The sequence below is a fragment of the Marmota monax genome, unplaced genomic scaffold (assembly GCF_021218885.2).
Source record: "Marmota monax isolate L192 unplaced genomic scaffold, Marmota_monax_Labrador192_F-V1.1 WCK01_AAM20220418_F8-fsc00173, whole genome shotgun sequence".
In the NCBI taxonomy this organism is placed as follows: Eukaryota; Metazoa; Chordata; class Mammalia; order Rodentia; family Sciuridae; genus Marmota; species Marmota monax.
In genome coordinates, this window is record NW_026694620.1 from 3,528,908 (window position 1) to 3,544,932 (window position 16,025).

At 51.1% G+C, this 16,025-nt stretch overlaps 1 protein-coding gene across 2 annotated transcripts in view; it reads left to right on the forward strand.

Moving 5' to 3' along the window:
• The first annotated feature begins 1,746 nt into the window (after positions 1-1,746).
• Cacng5 (calcium voltage-gated channel auxiliary subunit gamma 5) overlaps positions 1,747-16,025 on the forward strand; it is a 39,876-nt gene continuing 25,597 nt past the window's right edge. Inside the window, exon 1 of one of the 2 annotated variants that reach the window (XM_046422687.2) lies at positions 1,747-1,892. The gene's annotated coding sequence lies outside the window, so the exon portion shown is untranslated. The remainder of the gene's footprint in view (positions 1,893-16,025) is intronic. The other variant, XM_046422688.2, reaches the window with a different exon arrangement.

Consider the following 16,025-nt stretch of genomic DNA (forward strand, 5'->3'; position numbering starts at 1 on the left):
TTGCAAGAAAATCCAGAGAACAGGGTCACACTGGTCAAAGAGGGAGCTATCTAAAAAGCAAGTGGGAATTCTATCAACCCTCGATCAGCTCATGAGAAGGGATATCCTCTCCCAAGACACCCCTTCCTGCATACTTATCTCCAGGGAGTCTGGTCACCTCTTTCCCTCCACAGACCCACTCTTCAGCTGCCCAAGGACATAGCCACTGCCCCAAAGAGATGACCCTGAAGGACATGGTCCCAGGCCAGCCCCTCTGGTTTTCTCTGGGAGTATGAATTGCAGATCTTTCTAAAAGCACATTTCCTGGCTGCTCAACCTATTTCTCTTTTTTCATATCTCTGATCCATCTCCAGCTGCGGCTTTGACTGTTGGAGGTTTTCTCTTTGACAGTCTAGGGAACACTTCTCCAACTTAGAGTCATTCATGCAGCAAATATTAACTGTGCGCCTACTATGGGTCAGGCCTGCTGCCTGCACTCCTATTGGGAAGAGAAAAAAAAAAGTTGAGAATTTTCTGGGCCTAAAAATGTTGTGAATGGAAACCTGGCATGTCCTCTCCAAAAATTTTTAGTTGTCCCAGTTGTAAATGACCCTATTTATATGCAGCAATGTCCTCCCATGATACCCAGGTCAGGAGTCCTTGGCCACTATGTTCACTACCAATGTCTTATTACTTAGCAACCTACGTTTGCCCCAGATCTATATATACTCCTCATCTTTGGCCACTCGATGGTCTGAAGGAGCTTTACAGACCTTCCACGGGAAGCTTCTGTGACCTGGAGCTTGCACCCTGTCAGCCCATCCCTATTGGCTGCCCCTTCCCAGTGGCAGCAGGAGCAGGAGCTGGTGGTTTGTGTGCAAGCTGCTGGACCAGAGGGCCGGTCAGGCTGCCCTTACAGAGAAAAAGAAGTTGGGCAAATATTCAAGTCAGGAAAACTGAATCCTTGTGTTGTACCAGCCAATCAGGCTGGACAGGCCACCCTGGCTCCAGCTGTAGCTTTCAAATCAGTTGCCGATTGACAAATATTTATTGAGTACCTATTGCATGTCCAGGGCCCAGAGAACAAAGGAGACAGAGAAGGTGTAGAAAGAAGAAATCTGAAAATGTTAGGTGGCATCATTTATTGTATATATTTCCATTTAATAGGTAAGAGGGGCAAATGATTTGCCACCCTGGAGCCAGCCAGACCTGAGCTGCAATCAGGCTCTGCCATTTTCCAGGTGTGTGTCCTGGGGCACCTCACTTCAGCTCTCTGTGCCCCCTTCTGTCATCTGTAAAGTGGGGGTGTTGTGAGGTTACATGACTTGAGACATGCAAAGGGCACGACCAGTGCCTAGCACACAGTAAGTGCTCAATAAATATTAGCGGCCACGTCGTCCTGTTATCAGTGCCATCATCCTTATAGTTGTGGTTGTCGTTTTGAAAAAGTCCTACAGTCCCCGCAGCAGCCGCTGGCACTGAAAGGTAGATCTGATTCACGGCAGTTCTCAGCCAAACCTAAGCAGCCTCGAACCCTCCCCCGCCCCCAGCCCCCAACTCTTCACCTGCGGTCCCCGCGGGGGGCTCCAGCCGAGGCTCGCCCCTCCCGGCGGAAGGCGGTGTCCGCGGGCCCCGGGCCCCGCCCCCCCCCCCCCCCCCCCCCCCCCCCCGGCTGCCAGCTCCTGGTGTGCAGACGGGGAGGCCCCGCCCAGGCCCCGCCCCTGCCTGTCCCTCCCTCTCCGGGTCCCGAGCGAAAGCGGCGGCGGCGGCTGCAGCCACTGTCACAGGCGAGGAGCAGCTCCCGCGGACCGGACGGGGCGGGCGCCCGGGCAGCCTGCACGGTACCTCGGGCCCGCAGCCCAGACGGCGAGGAACCTTCGCCCCGGGGCGGGGATCGCGGCTGCTCGTACGAGGTAGGAGCCAGAAGAGCGGGAGACCAGCTCTTCCCTCCTGGGGGTCGGGGGAGGGGACGATCTCCCGCCGGTGCCTCTGCCACTGCGCGGGGCTGCCCGTCACCGCCGAGCCAGAGGCCGGCACCGAGCGCGCGTCCTGCAATGAGCCGGGCGTGTGTGTGAGTGTGTGTGTGTGTGTGTGTGTGTGTGTGTGTGTAGGACTGCGGGGGGAGGTGATGACGCCCCCTCTTTGCAGACGCTGCTGGGCAGTTTTCCACTCCGAAACTGAGGCCAGACTTTCCCTCGACGGACTTGCATGGGGCTGGCAGAAATTTTCCGGATCAGGTAGAAAACGAAAGCCCACTAACACCTGTTGAGCTGCCAGGTGGACTGGCTTACCCACGGGTGGGACCAACCGGCCAGTCTCCGGTGAGTCTGCCCAGGGACGGCTGCTCGCCCCGGACTTTCGACAGCGAGGATGCCTGGGGCCGGTTGGTAGGAGGGCAGGGTCTGCTGGGTGCCACCGGTCAGAGATGGGCACGCAGGGCAGAAGAGGGGCGGCCATCGGGACCCTGCGGCAGAGGCTGAGTGTGAGATATCAACCCGCAGTCACACGCCAAGAAATGTCCCCAATCACTCCAGAGCCCTTTGTTTTAATTACTTGACCTCTTTGGCCTCATCCTAATTTGGCAATTGATGAAGATGCTGCTTGTTAAATTTTAAAAGTGAAATCGGATTATCCCTTCCCGGTTTGAAAGGGGCTTGAGAGAGAAATCTCAGGTGCCTGGCTGGGAAGCAAAGGGGCTTATATTCTGACTGCCCAGGCACAGCCACATGCCCTGACCCGACCTGCCTGGCACACGCATGCCCCCTTCCATGGATGAGGAAGCTCTTGTCTCCAGAAGGGAAGAGACTCACCACTTTGTACCAGATTGTCAATGACCAGGGAAAGCAAGATCCAGGACAGGGTCTGCGAGTGGGAGCCTGTCGCAATTTGATGGACATCACATTCAGAATGTCACCAGAACTGGCTCTTGCTCACCTCCATCCAGGGGACCGCAAGGGGAGAGACCCTCACCCCAGCCACCTCAAACCTATTCCTTTCTCTCTCTCTACAACCCCCCCCCCCAGCTTGATGAATGAACAGCCTGAATTGCCCTGGAGATGGGGGTGGGGACTCTAGCCTGCATCTGATGTCCTGGATTCAGGACATCCCAGGACCACAGTATCTTGGGGACAGGTTGGCTGCCCCTCCTTGCTGACCCCATAGCCAGTCCCTCCTGCTGGTGCCCCCTTCCTGCCTGAGAAGCCCTAGCTCAGCCTCCCTTCTCTATTAACTTGGTACCTGGGCATAGCTGAGGGCATCTCAGGGCCAAACCCCCCTCAAATTCTAATAATGGTGAGATCTCATGTCCCCACCCAAACTTCCACCTCCCTCCCGACATGTGGAAGCAGTGGATGTGCTGAGGAGCTGTGTGTGGTGAGGGCTACTGCGTCTGCCCTGGCCGGAGATGGCCGACTGTTGGTGACATAAGAACTCCGGCATCCTGGTGGGCCCCTCGTCCATGGCTGTCTCCTGGGGGCTCAGCACTCTCAGCCTTCTGAGTCAGGGTTTCGTGACTTGGTAGGGAGGAGATGCAGGGGAGGGTTGGCTGAATTGTTCACACTTGACTGGAAAAGGCTGGCCTTGGGTTGTGGTGGGAAATGTAGGCTCCAAACCCCAGCTAGTGCACCTACTAAGTGGGTGACATTGGCCAAGTCACTGCACGGCTTGGAGAATCAGTTTCCTCATCTGTAAACCAGCCACCAGGGCGCTATGAGAACTAAGTAACGTCACAGGTGACAGCATGCAGTTCCCTAAAGGTGTCCAGGTCAGGTTGCTGTGCCTTGACTTCTCCCAGCATCCAGCCAGACTCTCGGACACTGGACTTGGGGGAGGTGCCCATGAGCTGAGATGCCTCCTGCTATCCCTAGAGCCCGGGTAGTGGGGTGAATTTTTGTAGCAGGGACTCTCACAGATTCAGTGAGGAATCTCTACCAAGCCCTCCCTCTGGGGAGAGCTGGTACTTCAGTCCCCAGGCTTCTAGCCATCAACATTCTGGGCCACCCCATGTAGGCTCCTGATTCATTTCCAAGTGGTCGCTTGGCACACATATGCTTGCCCTGTCTTCCCATCATGGGTTTTACACCGGTCTTACTCCCTGGCAGAATTAGATCAGCTGCATGTGACTTCAGGGGCATCAGGAAAGTCCCTGCCCACCAAACATCATCCTTTCCCTGCCCAAACCTAGCTGTTTGGTAGCAATGTTCCACCATGAGAGACCTATTCCTCTGGCTCATGGCCTTGCGTCCACTTATTCAGCCAGTGGACCTTAGCATCAATGACTTGTTTAGGAACTTGCAGCATGTTTGGGAGGAGAGGGAGAGGGCAGAAGAACAGAGGGGAGCGCAGGAGAGAGAAGATGGGACGTGGCCAGGCTCACCATTCGCGGCTGCTGTGGCGAATGTAGGACTTTTTCATAACGACAACCACAATATAAAGACCCAATTGCCAAGCCCAGGACGCCTGGGGAGGAGATGCAACCCAGGCGGGCACAGGCGGGGAAAGTGGTAGATCTCAGTGGAATTCCTGGTGGGAAGAGGGTGGGCGCCTGCAGAGAACGAGGTGTTAGATGGCGCTGACCTAGGCGTTGGCAGCCCTAGGGAGGTGAAGAAAACCCCAGGAAAAGGCAGAAGCCTCCTTCCTCTGCCCTTCAGGGAATGGCCGTCCAACGCACAGTCCCGAGGGTCCAAGCAGTCGATAGGTGGTATTCTTTGTATGTGAGCACAGTCTGTCACATTGTCAGTGGCAATTTGTTAGGTCAGCAGAACAAGGAAGTATCCCCTGGCTGACGGGGCGGGGCTGGGCCAGGGGAGGTTCCGACGCCTGCACCACCCTGACCGTCCATGTCTGTCACATCACCCTCTCTGGAGAGAAGCAAAAACAGCATCGTTCACCCAGACCCGAGAGGCTTCTGGGCTGCAGGAGAGGGATCCTGCTGGGGTGGCCCTGAACACAGGTGGCTCCTGGCCCCACTGAGCAAAAAATCCTGAGCGCTTCCATGAGTGCTGGGAGACCAGGATTGAGCGTCCCCACCCAGGCAGCCCATAAGCCAGGCTGGTTAATGAGGGGTGGGGCAGCCTCACCGGGGCTCCCCCGTGCCTGGCAACATGGACTTGTCTTAGCTCATGATGATCCAGCAATGAGCAGTTTGCAACCCATTCTGGGTGCTCCAGAGGGCAGACCCCTGGCCAGAGGGAAGATGTGACATACCACCAGTGTGACTTGTTGGCCATAAACTTGGGAGGGACATCCATTCTTAAGGATTATTCTTAACCATATCTGTTCTTAAATAATCATGATGACAGTGATGATAACATCTCTTTATTCTTCCCTAACAAGCATTTATTGAGCACCTAATATGCACATAACAACTTCTGATTTAAGCAAAGGGGATACAGCTGTGGTACCATTGGCATTTGGAGCTGAATGATCCTCACACTTCGTGTTTTGGCAAATGTCCCAGGCACTGTAGGATATTCAGCAACCCCCCTAGGGTTTCTACCCACCAGATACCAGTACCACACACCAGGTTGTGACAACCAAAAATGTCCCCAGAGATTGCCATTTATCCCTAGGGAGCCAAAGAGCCCACTGTTGAGAACCTCTGGGACTACAGCTATGAATAAAAATCAATCCTGTTCCCTTAGCAGCATCATTGTAAAGACAGAGGGACAATAAATGTGCTAAGGAAGTCGAATATGCACTTGGCTGCATGGTGGAAATGCTGGGAACACAAAGGGTCAGAGTTAGGAGCCTGAGGGCTGGGGCGGTGGTGGGGGGGGGTCTGCCACTTTCAACAGTGAGACTGGGAAAGACCTCCCTGAGCAGGTGACATTTCAACAGAGGCCAGAGGAGGGGAGGGAGGGAGATTCAGGGAAGGACCTGCCAAGCAGCAGCAGGGAGAGAGTTAAGGACCCAGGGGGAGGTAGTGGCCCTGTGAGGGCAGGCGGGTGGTTCTGATGGGGCCCGTGGAGGAGGGCCATCAGCTTTCTCTCTGGGTAAAAAGGGGGTCAGTGAGCACTCAGTGCCTGCTAGGGGCACACACCATATCCAGTGCTTTCCCACACACACCCCCCAATAGTCCTACAAGCGAAGTGTTTCTTTTCTTGATCTTTCAACTGAGAGAAGCAAGGCCAGGAAGGGTGAAGGAACTTGGAGGGGTTACAGTTGGGACATGAACTTGGGCAGCCTGTGCGCTACCGTCTCACACTGAAATGTACGCTTTGGAACTGTGAAGCCCTGAGTTCAAATACCAGCTCAGCCCCTTCCTTTGCCACGTGTGGAGTCCAAAGCTGCGCTCTGCAGGGGGAGTGTGGGGTGGGGCATGTCTGCCCTGGGTGCTCCCAGGCCAGCCAGAAGCCAGCGGGCTGGAGCACCCTGCTCCTCCTCCCAGCCAGGGGCTCCTGTCCTGGGCTTGCACACCTGTTTACTGATCACCGACCCTGCCATTTGGTGAGGTTGAGGCAAGTTAAACACAAACCCAGGGAGTCCCGCAGGAGCCACCCTTTCTGAGTCAATGTCCCCAGGGGACTTCAGGGCCAGCTTGCCAGCCTTTGTCAAATGATGCTTCTCCTGGGAGCAGAGCCTGAATCGAAGGGAAAGGCATGTGTTACCCAGGGCAGCCCCAGCATCAGCTTCATCCCCCAAATCCCTGCGTCGGAGAGCCCCCGTTACCCACCTGCAGGTTCTTCTTCAAGCGCCTGTCACAAGCACCTTCCTCGCTGCAAATACAGGTTTAAAAATACCCCAGACAGTCGACAAAAGAGGAGCAGCTGATAGCAACCCAGACCCTCTGGTGACTCTCACTGTGGACCCCCTGTCCCCTGGGGGAGTGTCTTCCCTGCAGATGGACTGCAGTGACAGGGACACCCCCAGGAAGGACGTTTCTGAGCCTGCTGGACACTCAGGTGTGAGGGTGTGTGCCCCAGAGAGTGGGCGCCTCTCTCAGGAGGTGTGGGCGTGTCTGTGCATTTCCCCGTTCATTCCGGGCTAGCTGCCGTCAGAGGCGGCTGTGGCCTGTGGTTTCTGGGATGATGGGAAGCCCCTGACCTCTAACACCCAAACCCCACCACTGTGACCTTTGCTGCTTTGGCTCACCTGAAGGTGATGCCCGATGGGCAGAAGGTCCTGTCTGCACCTGCCCAGGAGACTCTGCCCAGCCCTCGCCAGCTGCCCTGGACGAGAACAGCCACAGAAAAGAGTGGGGGCGCTCTTCTCAGGGAACCCCTGCAGGAGGAGCCCTGGCCTAGGGCTGGATGTCAGGAGACCCGGGTTCAAACCAGGTTCTCTGGCTGTGTGCCATCTTAGGCCAGTCCCCACTCATCTCTGGGCCCCTGTTTCATGTCCCTAGAGGATGGGGAGGGGAGGGAGGATTCACTTTTCCCACACCCGTTTCTAGAACCCTGACTAGCAAGGGTCAGGTGGGCTTTAGGGAGGGGCTTCCAGTCCACAAGCCCTGAAGGTCTTCCCACTCCAGAGCTCAACAGGCCGCGATTCCTTGGAGATAAACCTAGACCGAAGGCACCAATGAGCAGATGGACAGAGAAATCAGACTGTTCCATTAGACAAAAAGCAAAGGCCAGCCGGGTGCAGTGGCCCACGCCTGTAATCCCAGCAGCTCGGGAGGCTGAGACAGGAGGATCGCAAGTTCAAAGCCAGCCTCAGCAAAAAGAGAGGTGCTAAACAACTCAAGGTAGACCCTGTCTCTAAATAAAATAAAATAAAAAAAATAGGGCTAGGGATGTGGCGCAGTGGTCTAGTGCCCCTGAGTTCAATCCCCAGTAGCCCCCCAAAAAAAGCAAAGGCCAGAAGAGGGCACCAGTTCCCACGGCCACAGCGGGCTGGGTGGTGGTCTGCAGAGGAGCCGATGGACGTCAGGCTAACTCCAGGGCAGGGGAGGGCCTTGCCTGCAGAGCAGGGTCTTCCGCTCACTGCTGAGGGAGCTTGAGTTCTCCATCCCGCTCAGACTTCCTGTGTGTGAAATAGAGGGAAGAAGAACGTCGCTGGGTGGGGCTTTGGTGGTGTGGTTTTTATTGTTGTTACCAATAAAGGGAACTTCACAGATGCGTTGGTTGGGGCTCCGAGAGGTAGAGCAGCTTCCCAATGGTTTCCCAGTTAATAAGAAGCAAAGTTGAGTTTTGAACCCAGATCTCTGCAGGTCCAAAGCCTGAGAGGTTTTTAGCTCAAGCAAAATGGGGGAGCTGATTAGCGGCCCTGCCCAGGTCCCGGTTACCAGAGTAGTTTCTGTTTCATTGCAGAATGTGGAGGAAATGAGACCCATCTCTAGAATTCCAAAGAGGAAATCTGAATTGTCAGAAAAAAAGAAGCTGCCAGGAGGTAGACCTGCTATTCTCCTGGGCTAACTGATGAGGACTGCCTCCTGCTCCCTGGTGCTCAAGCCCAGGCTGCCTGGGCCACAGCCCTGCAGGGACATTGTGGGGACATGCTGGTCCAGGCATCTGGACTCCCATGAGCTTCATGGAGGGAGACAGCACAGGGTGCTTCTGCCAGCCTCCACCCCTCCTGCCTCTAAGGGAGCCAGCTGTCAGCCTGGCCTGGGGTCAGGAAGCCACTGGAATAAGCAGGGTTGGATTCAGTGTCCCATGGGGAGCTGTCAAGCCACAGAGGGACAGCTGCACCGAGAACGTGCCTCCCTGCAGGTTGACATGGGGGACACAGCTGGGCAGGAAGGACAGAAGGACAACTCTGACTTGGGTGGGCTGGGCTGTTGCCTAGACCCTCTGTGGTTCAAGGTGATGAGCTGGGCGGCAGATGGGTGACTGGGGATCGGTGACCTGACTTCTTGGGATCTGTGCTCCCAAGGGACATCTGCCCAGCCATGGAATACTGCCCTCCCCATGATATCTGAACAGGTTCAGTCGAAGTTTGTGGCTGGGAAGAAAAAAAAGGCTATGAATCCTTAAAAATCACCGTGTCCCTGGCCCCAAAGCGGCCATCTGCAATGGAGAAGACACAATGGGGACAGCAGCTCTTGGCCCATTTCCTACTCTGGGTTCCCATGGGCTACTCTGCCTGAGCCTCTCATGATGTGGTGATGTCAGAGAGAGGTGACATCACCACATCATGGTGACATCACCACCATGAACCCCACTTTATAGGTGAAGAAACTGAAGCACAGAGAAGTCAGGTAACCGGTCCCCAGTCCCCCAGCTCATACCTGGTAGAGGCGGGATTTGAACCCAAGGAGCCCATGCGCTTTCTGAATCCTTGCCATTTGTGAAAGGAAAAGGTAACCAAAGCGTCCAGCTCAGAGGCTGACTCTTCCAAACTCCTCTTCTTCCCTTTTTCTAAAACAAAAACTATTCTCCAGACAGAAACCAGGTGAGGTATTGGGCTCAGCTCAGGTGTGGCCTCCACCAGGTGTTCCCATTTGGGGGCCTTTATTTGTGCTTCTGTGGCATCCTCAGCTCACCTCCATCAGCCCACGTGCCATGTCCCTTTCCCTGAGGCCCCGCCCACCACCGTTCTGCTTTCTGGCCCTCGGGCTCTGCCTCTGAGGGGTATGTCATATAAATGGACTCATGGTCGAGCAGTGTGTGGCCTTTGTATCTGACGTCCTTCATTCAGCTGAATGTGCTTCAGGTCCGTCCGTCTGTGTGACAGCAGGTGTCAGTACTTCCTTCCTCCCCGAGAGCCACTCCTGTCTGGGTGGAGCTGAGGAGCCACGGAGAGCTTTGCGGTCTCAAAGCCAGGCCAGCACCACCTGCCCCTCACTGCGGCCCTCAGGACCCGCACACCCTGAGCTGTCCCTGTGACCTCAGAGCCCGGTTCCATCTTGAGATGAGGAGTGTCGTCGAGCAGGCAGGCACTCTGGGGTCAGGGGAGGGCTGGGGGACGTGGTGGAGATGCACCTGGACGCTGCCTGCCCAGGCCAGTTCACAGCCACCTGCTGCTCCCTGCCTCCCGCCTCCCTCAGCTCCCCATCTAGAATACCTGGGGGATTGCAGCGTGACAGAGGGGACCCCAGCACACAATGCCACTCTCCTTCTTGCCTCACCTGCCTGGTCTAGTTGCTGCCGGGGCCCAGGTCAAAGCAGGGAGTCTTTGTTCCAAGAAGGGCCCTTCCCAGCTACGTGGGTAGGAGCCATGTGGTGGGAGCCCCTTTCTGTCTCCAACAGATGAGTGCGTTTGTAGCAGGAATCCCACCACCCTCAGACACGACGGTCCCCAGAGGCCTTCTGGTGTCCCACCCTGGTCCCAGCACAGGTGTGTGTTGGTAGAATAGACAGCAAGCCCAGCTAGGGACACCACTGTGCCTGGCCCAGACCTGGGCACCTCCTCCTTCAATCTGCACACGCCTCCGCAAAGTGGCTTCTCTGTTTGTCACCCACGTATAGATGCAGAAACAAAGGTATAGAGATGAGAAGTGACTTACACGAGGTCTCTTGGAGGGTGAGTGGTGGCCCTGGGATTTGAACCCAGAGTGAATGTGACTGAGGAACAATGGCTTTTGTGACTTCTTGGCGAACAGATGGCAAACCATTTGGGGGCTGGAGGGCTCAAGCCAGTGTGGTTGGAGCTAAAGAGTGTGGTTGGAGCCCCTTTTTGTAAAGGGTTCAAATCCCAAGTGCACCACTTACCCACCAAGTAAGTCACTTCAGTAAAGCTACAGCTCAACCTAAAGATCAGCTAATGGCAGTGCCAGATGTGGCCTGGGCCCTGAAACCCACCTCACATGCTCCTCGCCAGGTCCCTGAAACAGGTGCTGTGACTATCCTCATTGATGACAAGGCTCTACAAATTCAGACTAAAGTGTTACTGGGTGATAATGCTATTGGTACCACTTGGGCTTCAGCTCAGCTTTGAAGGAATTTGAGCCCAAAGCAGGTAGGAATTTTCTCCTGGCAAGAGATGTGTTTGAGGGGGTGGTAGCGGCCCTGCTCCCCTCTGACCCTCTCCCTCTCCCCTCAGCCCTGGTGACCTGCCTTCAGACCCTGCCAGGCAGGCCCCGGGGCTGGGTGCAGGAAGGTGCCAGGATGTGGGGTCCGACACGCTGGCTGCCGCTCACAGTGATGGAGAACCCCTCGCCCACCCAGTGCCAGCAGGCCAGAGCTGGCCATTAAGGGAGCACTGCTGGGCTCACCCTGCTTCAAGTTCAATTAATATCAAAACCACAGCCAATATTTTTTTTCCACCCTGCCTCTGTGGAGGGGAAGGAAGAAGTAGGGGAGGCAGCACGAGAGCCGGCATCTCCAGTGTTGGCTTCCTCTGCTCCCGGCTCCTTCCTGTGGACGGGGACAGCCGTCTCCCTCCTGATGAACGCGCCCTTGTGGGGAAGATAGAGCGTCATCAGTGGAGGCGCCTGGGAGCCGCGCAGGGCACAGAGGGACAGAGTGGCCAAAGGCTGGCCAGTGGAGCCTGCCAGGAAGGGAGGGCAGCCTCCAGCCACCCAGGGGGGGCAAAACCAGCAAGGGCCAATGGCCTGACCCCCACCTGGGTCCTGCACTTCAAAGGCCAGGGTCAACACAGTCTGTCCAGTCTGTCAGCGAGGCTTCTGTGCTGTGTGGTTGCTGCTCTGATGGCCTAATGCTGCACCCAAGACTTTCCCAGGCTGATCTGTGGGGTCAGATGGTCAGAGATACAGCCTCGGTCATGGTCCAAGTCTAGAAATTAAATAATTAAGACCATGTTCCTCCAGAAGGTGGGTCCCAATACAACTCCCAGCCAGTCTAGCCTGGAGCCGGGTTCCATGATCATTAACAAGCCAGAAAGATGAGAAGGAAATCCATAGCCGGCTTCCTGTCAGACTCCACTGTACCCCTGGGGCTGGCGGCAATCGGACCTGCCATGCATCTGTCACTCCTGCTCCTGGGGTCTGCCACGTCCCCTCCTGTCCATCCCTGCCATCTCTGCCTGGGACTGAAATCAATGGGGAAGGGGCTTGAGGACCCATGACTGGCCTGCAGAGCTCCAAGTGACTTGGGCATTTGCAGACAGAGGTCATTTGTCTAATAAACTACGGAATGGATCACTCCACTCCTCATTGTATATGGGACACAGTTAAATAAGAAAAACAAAAATAGAATGTTGCAAAGCCTGGGACAAGCTGGCTCGTGCCCCAGGAAGAACTAGGGAAAGAGCCATCCAAGGGAGAGGGGAGGAGCTCACTGTCTGCCTCATCTGCCATGAAGCTGCAATGGTTTTAAAAAATAAAATAAATATATATATATAAAATACACACATGCATACACACACAGCCCTCAGTATCTAGGGCAGGGATGGGGGTGGGAATGTTTCCAGGACCCTCAAGGATATCAAAATCCAAGGATGCTCAAGTCCCTTGTATAAAACAGAGTAGTCTCTGCAGACGATCTATGCACATCCTCCAGGATTCTTTCAGTTATCTGCAGATCACTGACTACACCTCATGCAATGTAAATGCTATGTAAATAGATGTTAGAGTGTATTGTTTAGGGAATAATGACAAGAAAAAAGTCCATACATGTTCAGTCCAAATGCAGTTTTTCCCCATATATTTTTTATTCGTGGTTATTTGATTCCAAGGGTGTGGAAACCATGCATGCGGAGGGGCAACTACATGCTGTATATATAGGTCATCTTTTAAAATTTTTAAGTTTAGTTTAAAGTTAATGAAAATTAAATTAGAAATGTGTTGACCTTTAAATTTAAATATATGTACACAAATATGTTTATACACACACACCCAGTTGGAGAATCAACTTGTGCTCATTGTAGCACATTGAGAAATGCACAGGAGGAGAAAGAGAGTCCTCCCTCCTCTCCACAACCCCACACGCTGGATGGAAGTGAGAGAGCTGCCTGCCACCAGCCCAAGGAAAGAGAAGGAGATAAAACCTGTCCTGAATTTTGAGATTTCTAGTTTGGGCACCAGAGTAAACTCGGCTAACACACCCCCATCCATCCAACTACCAGCTCCTAAAAGGTCTTCAAATGTATCGGTGACTTCTAAGAAAGAAGGGATCTCCAGGGAACTCAAACTCAGAGCCCCACGCATGTGAACTGGCACCAAGGAGGACCATGAATATTAGACCCAGATATGGGACACAATAGATCAAGTCTGGAATTTTAGTGCCAATCCAGGGACAGGAAGATGTGTTGTTGGGACTTAGCAAGGACAGAAGTTGGCCCTGGGACCCCTCCATGTGTGGGAGGCTAGCAACTTGCCAACTTACCAACTCAGGAAGCTTTCAGGACATTCAGTCTGTCCAGATGCTCTGGAGGAAAGAGACAATGTCTCCTCCCAAAAACCAAAGAGCAATGACTGAACTACCTGCAGACCTAGAGTCTAAGTTTATAACAGGAGACAGCGGCAGAAACCTTGAGCTGCGAAGTTAATGTAAAAATAGCTGTTGGGTTCATGGAATGTATAGCAAAGGACATAGGATCCCCATGGATTGGGTGGGGGTGCTGCTGAAGATGAGCTCACAATAAAAATTAGAAACCACATGAGGGCCAGGAGGGCTGAGTTTACCCCCTTAGCACGAATAACAAATAGGGAAATTAGCACCTCAAGAACTTGATTGAGAACACTATGAAAAGTCTTGGAAATAAGGCCAAAGTGTTTAAAATGATTAGCTTTTAAAAAGGCTAAAAATTATGTTGAAATGGCAGAGATGTTTTCTCATTATCAACAACAGAATAAAAAGAAACAACAAAATCCAGAGCTAGTTATTTTAAAAGCTGAATAAAATAGCCAAACTGTGGCAGTAGTATGTAAAAGAGAGATAAAACCGAACAGAATACTAAAAACAAAAATGGACGAACCTATAGGCAACTAAAATTTTTAACACATAAAGGGAATATCATGAATTTATGTTAATATAGGGGACTTTCTAGAAAGTAACTCAAGGAGAAACAAAAAAGCTGAATATATAACCATTAAAGAAATTGAAACAAGGGGCTGGGGATGTGGCTCAAGCTGTAGCGCGCTCGCCTGGCATGCGTGCGGCCCGGGTTCAATCCTCAGCACCACATACAAACAAAGATGTTGTGTCCGCCGAAAACTAAAAAATAAATAAAATATTTTAAAAAAAAAGAAATTGAAACAAAATTAAAATATATCCACAAAAGGAAATAGCACCACATGGTTTTACCAAACATTTAAGGAGCAAGTTTTAGCAAACATTAGGAGCCCATAATTGCTGTCCTATACAAACTTATTTAGGAAGCCAATATAACTTTTTTTTTTTAAGTATAATTCAGCTGGGCACAATGGCACATGCCTGTAATTCCAGCTACTCAGGAGGCTGAGGCAAAAGGATAGCAAGTTCAAGGCCAGCCTCAGCAACTTAGTGAGACCCTATCAAAATAAAAAAAATAAATGAATTTTAAAATCTGGGGATGCAGCTCCATAGAGCACCACTGTGTTCAATCCTCAATACTGATAATTAAATAAGTGTAATTCAAATATAATACAATTCCCCAATTTTAAGCATGTAATTTAATGAATTATAACTATGATACAGAATATTTTCCCACTTTAAAAAGTTCTCATGTCCCTTTGCAAGCCAATTCCCTGCCCAGTACTGAGCTACTTTTCTACCCCTGGCCAACAAAAAAATCACTGATCTTTTTCTCTTCCTATAGTTTTGCCTTTTCTATGATTTCAAATAAAGAGAATCATATAGTGTGTAGTCTTTTGGGTCTGGACTGTCTCAGTTAGTGTAATGCTTCTGAGATTCACTCGAGTTGTTTTAAGTATCAATCATTTATTCTTTTCATTGCTGAGTAGTATTCCATATACCACATCCAGCAGTTGGGACTTTGGGGTTATTTCTAGTTTGGGCTGTTTGCAATCACAAGTTTTCATTCCTCTGTGTCCCATATACCTGTGAAATTGCTGAGCTATGTGGCAAGTGCGTGTTTAATTTTATAAGAAGCTTCAAAACCACTTTTTAAAGTAGTCGTAACATTTTGCATTCTTACCAGCAATGTATGAGAGTTCCGGTTTCTCCAGATCTTCACCAACACTTTAGTATTGCCGATCTTTTTACTTTTAGCCATTCCAGTGTATGCATAATGATATCCCATTGTGGTTAATTCTCAAACTTTGGTGATGATACCAAACAAAACAATAGGAAAATTATAGATCAACCTTACTTATTTATAAATACCAATGTCACAGATAGTAAATTGTGTATGTATATCTGACAACAACAGCAAGATATATCCCAGTAATGCAGGGGTGTTTTAACATTAAAAAGTCTATTAATATAATTTACCTCATTAATATATATAAAGAAAGGGAAATGTTATTTCAATAAATGCAAAAAAATGATGAAGATCAATATTATTGTAAAACAAAAACACAAAACCTGTTAGCAAACTAGCAACAGTAGAGAACTTTCTTACCCAGATCAGCCATATTTTCAACAACTATCATACTCAGTGTTAAAATGTTAGAATCATTCTTTTTCAAATCGGACAAGTATATCATTATCATCCCTTGTATGTCCCAAATTTTTTAAACAGTGTGCCAAGGGGGAAAAAAAAGACAAAAAAAAAAGGTATAGGAATCTGAATGAAAAACTACAGGACTGTTAACATACATTGACTTATGATCATCTTTATAGAAAATCCAAGAGACTCTTTCAGCAAAGTTGCTACATATAGGTCAACCTTCAAAAGTTAATGATAGTACAATACAAATAAATTTAAGAACTTCTCAAAATATTCCACAAATAAAGTGAAAAGAAAAGCCCTGGATTGTGCAAAAATTGTTTCCACCCATAAATAGACAAAAGATTAGTATCTGGACTAGTTAAAGAACACCTATATATTATTAATAAAAAAGATGAAGAACTCAGTAGAAGGAAAAAAATGGAGAGAAGACATGAAAGAGAGTTTTCACCAAAAAAGGGAAGAGGAATCTGGACTAAACAAAAGGATACTCTATATCACTAGTAATCATGGAAATGAAGATGACAACATGATTCCATTTTATTCCAAAATCAAGAAATCCAACAATACCAAATAGTGGGAAGGCCATGAAGGATCAGGGACTCCTACATACTGCAGATGGTATGGCTCCTTTGGAAAAGGACTTGGCA